This window comes from Cucurbita moschata, unplaced genomic scaffold (assembly GCF_002738365.1).
Source record: "Cucurbita moschata cultivar Rifu unplaced genomic scaffold, Cmos_1.0 Cmo_Scf00042, whole genome shotgun sequence".
NCBI lineage: Eukaryota > Viridiplantae > Streptophyta > Magnoliopsida > Cucurbitales > Cucurbitaceae > Cucurbita > Cucurbita moschata.
In genome coordinates this window covers 380,998-385,437 of record NW_019268558.1, presented here as the reverse complement: position 1 = coordinate 385,437, position 4,440 = coordinate 380,998, and the positions used below count along the sequence as shown (strand labels likewise).

Genomic DNA, 4,440 nt, shown 5'->3' with positions numbered 1-4,440 from the left:
AGAAATCCACTCTAGGTGTGAAGGATGTTAACACATTTCTTGTTAGGCTATGGAGCCTGATACTTATTTATAGCTTGGTCAACGGTTATATCCGGTAAAGCTATATTTGGTAAAGCTATATATAGTAAAGCTATATCCGGTAAAGCTATATATGGTAAATAGCTATATATAGTAGATGGCTAAATCTGGTAAAGCTATATATAGTAAACTATACCATATATATATCTGGTCCGGTAGAGCTTTGAAGATGTACTTTCTATTATCTGTACTCTCTCTCGTTGTACATACCTGAAATCATCAAATAAAAAAATCCTTTTAGCCAGAGTTCTCCTTGCAATTTTCTCTATTCTTTTCTTTGTGTTCATCTAGATCGAGTGTGTGCGTTGTTGTGCGATCCTAACAACTGGTATCAGAGCTAACGACTGATATCGATCCTAACATTTCTTGCTCCAAAAATCTATTCGACAATGTACCTTAGCTCGAGGTGGACTATCGTTGCTACTCTTATGACTTAGTCAGCTTGCGTTGCCACAATAGTGAATGACTTGTATCATGGGTTGAGGCATTGCCTCGTAAAATATGATAGAATTATATGACTTTCCACATGGTCATAAAGTCACTCTGGGACGGGAGGAAAGACTATGTACTTGCTAGCTACTGAGTTACTTATATGGTCTCTTACCTCCTCTTTGGATAGATTAACAACTTAGAGGCATTAACAACTTAGAGGCATTATTCAAGAGACCCTTGGCCATTTCCACTAGATAAATGCATCTGGTTGTCTCAATGCATTATAATATCTAGCCAAGTTCTAGCTCAACGGTACCACTCCTATGCTCCTACCTCTTGGTAGGGTGCTAAAAGATCTAACCAAGGTCGCTTATATAACTAATGGCATATCAGAGGATATAGGAAGCAGAGGCACTGGTGCACCATTCACATTGCTAATAGGTCTATTAAGATTTCTTAGTTATCTTTGCATGTAACGACCCTAAATTTCCACATATTCAAAGTCGTTATTAACGTCTCATGCTCATCTATAATGCTGAAATATAACTTTTACATGAACATCATTTATAATGTAAACTTCAAAAAATGCTTAAAACAGGTTCTTCTCTGGAAAATACAGTCATAGTCTTCCGTGTTTAAATATGAAATACTAAAATTTAGAGAAAATAAAAACAAATACAAAATAGTTTAAAACAATGAAATGCAAAACAACTTATTCTAACTTAAAGACTAGGAATTTAAATATGAGTCTACCCTATGCACGTGCCACAATCTCTGCTCGCGATGCTGTCGTCCTCCGTACAAGTGCTCCTTGCCTTTACTTAAAAAATGATGTGGCACGCGGCCTGAGTATTTCAAAGAATACTCAGTAACACTATAGGGGGCCATGCAAATGCAAACACATGCAATCATGATTTAGGAACCTATCTCTAATCATCATAAGAGTGGCCTCCAGTCTCGAACAAATTGAATGTGTAGTACTTCCCTACACATGACTCACACGTGCGTGTGGGAATCCTCAGGGTGCTCGCACACCCCCTGAACCCTCTGGTCAAGTTAATCTGTAGCGACGTTCAGAGGTCAGCGGAACCCCCTAGTGTCATGCGCCTCATGAACACCCTCATCTGTGCGCATTCGCACTCGTGCACATTCGCACTCATCATCGTACTGTGCGCGTCCGCACTCATCATCTCTAGAGGAAGTAGCCCTATGCTTATGAACATACAATATGCATGAGGTCCCCCTAAATCCATCATAACGTCTCTTTTGACACAACCCTCTAGTCTCATCTCTTTGTTACTCTAGATAAAACATACTCGTGGATATTTATATTAATATCATTTTCATGCTCTTAGGGTTGTGTCTTATGTCAATCTAACGACATGATGCAATATGGCACTCATCATATAGCATGCTCAATATGGAAAATATCATCATATTAAGGTAAACGTCACCCAATCATCATACTCATCATATTGCCATAAAGTGCATCAAGCATACCAAGTACGTCATTCATATAACATCATGATATCATTATCTAACGTCATCAAGTCATCATATAATATCATCACATCATCATCTAACGTCATCATGTCATCACATAACATTACCACATCATCATATCATCATCTAAAGTCATCACGTTATCACATAGCATTATCACATCATCATATAACATCACCGCATCACTATCTAACGTCATCACATCGTCATACAACAACAACACATCATCATACAATAGCAACACATCATCATCTAACGTCATCACATCGTCATACAACAACAACACATCATCATACAATAGCAACACATCATCATCTAACGTCATCACGTCATCACGTCATCACATAACATGAAGCATAAATGACACGTGCAAGGGCCACTGGACACGTGTCGTCATACATAAGACAAATCTTTCGACCGAGCCGATAGTAAGGTCACTTACTTAATTAGCTTAAGTTGTTGTCACAAATTTATCCTTAATGAACGTTTGATTCTATTCTTTGAAATCCAAGTCAATCTATCTGAGTTCATGACATTAGTTTCAAGTTCGAACTTTTATAAAATTATTTATCTAATTTATATTGGCATATGTGTTAAACATCATGCGAACATTAAAGGCTTTGCATGGATAAAGTTTTAAATGTTTATTTATGTTTGTTATAATTTCATTTTCATGCCATCCATTTGAAATTCTTTAACATTTACCATATATTCTTACCGTGTGTTTGTGCAGATAATCAATTTTTTTCACCAAATCTTCTATTTTACTCTGTATTTACTTCCAATCTTTCATTTTTTTTTCTCTGTTTTGTATTACTTTTTTTTTTTCTTTTAACTCTATTGATAAATTTGACCTCATTGATTCTAGTTATTTCTATAGCCTAACATAATAATTAAAATCTATTAAATAAGTAATAGATCTGATTCTGAATAATTAGATAAAGGAAAAGGAAATTTGATTTTTTGGCTTGATTTCTTGTAATACCATTGAATATAGAAAGGAGATCTCAAAAATTACTTACCTTATTAACCAAGCATGATCTCTCTCCAATTCAATCTCCAACATTGTCTCTCCAATTAAATCTCCATCTCTCCCAGTTAATCTTGTTGTTGGTATTTTTTTTAAAAATTATTGTAGGAACCACCTGTGTATTTTGTATTCTCAATTTTGACTGACTAGTTGGTTGAGGAGAGATACTTGAGAGAGAAAGAGGGGTCAGTGAGAGTAATTGAGGGAAAATTATTATTTTTATTATTTTTACTATTTAATTATTAATTATTATTCCTTTTTCTTGTACCATTGTTACATTGCTGTCAGGGAGGTTTACTAGGTTCTTAGGATATCTAGGAGGTTTAAATTTTAAATCACATTTCGAGACCGCCTGAGACAAGCTCTCTAGGGATAGTCAATGTAATAGCAGTACAGCTGGCATTAAGTGGGGAGAGCGAAAGGTCAAGTTGTATACTCTTTTACGGTTAAAAAAAGAAGAAAGGAAACTAAAGACAGCAAAGAGGAAAAAGTAGAGAAAAAAGAAAAAAAAAAGAAAGAAAGAAAAAGAAAAACAGAAGAGGGGGGTGGAGCGGGGGAGATGAATGACGAAGCTTGAAGCGCTCGTCAACAATGGTGGGGCCGAACGATTGAGGAAGGGAGAACGCCGATGGTAAGCCCTAGTAGTGTGATTTTCATTGCTCCTTTCCAAAAACCCTAATACGTTTCACTAGGTCTGTGTACCTAGGTTATGGTCGAGGGAAGTTGATGAGTCCTCGTGAAGGAGAAGACATGGGGTGCTGAGAGGAAAGAAAGATCAAGAAGAAGATGGGAAGAAGAGGCCGAAAATCGTGGGGCACGGCCTGGCCCAACCCGACCCACCTATACAGAACCGAAACCAGAATTTTTCTTTTCATTTCGACCATTTGATTTGTCTTTATTCAGATTTGGGTACTTGACTCACACATTTCATAATGCCTCTTATTTATAGGAAAATTTTAATTAGCTTAGTGAGTGTCCACTTGAAGACTCGATAAAGTTTTGGGAAGTCTACGATCAGGTAAGTAACCATATGGAGCAAGTTTCTAAGTAATTTCTTGTAGGCGTTGGTTTGGGTTTCTGGCAAATAATTTAGTACCGTATTTAGGGATGGATAAATTTAGTTCATGGAGGTGGTACTTCGATAATGTGTTTGGTTATACTTTGATTGTCGTTATGGTTATATAGTTTTGTTGGCATGAATATGAAATTTCTAATAGGTCTCTTGAATGGTATGTTTTTATGTTGTGCTTAGTGGGACGAGCCATGGTCTTTTTACTGATCTAGCCGAGCGGCATAGTGACAGGTAGTTACTGTTCTTGAGACAGGTAGTTTTACTAATCTGAGCCGACAAGGGCTTAAGTGAAACCACACCCTAAATTTCCACATATCCAGAGTTG

General features: G+C 36.7%; 1 long non-coding RNA gene across 1 annotated transcript; it reads left to right on the top strand.

Moving 5' to 3' along the window:
- The first annotated feature begins 3,593 nt into the window (after positions 1–3,593).
- LOC111433465 lies at positions 3,594–3,842 on the top strand. Its single transcript, XR_002708824.1, has 2 exons — positions 3,594–3,674; positions 3,750–3,842. It is a non-coding gene; the product is annotated as an uncharacterized LOC111433465 (long non-coding RNA).
- Positions 3,843–4,440: the final 598 nt, after the last annotated feature.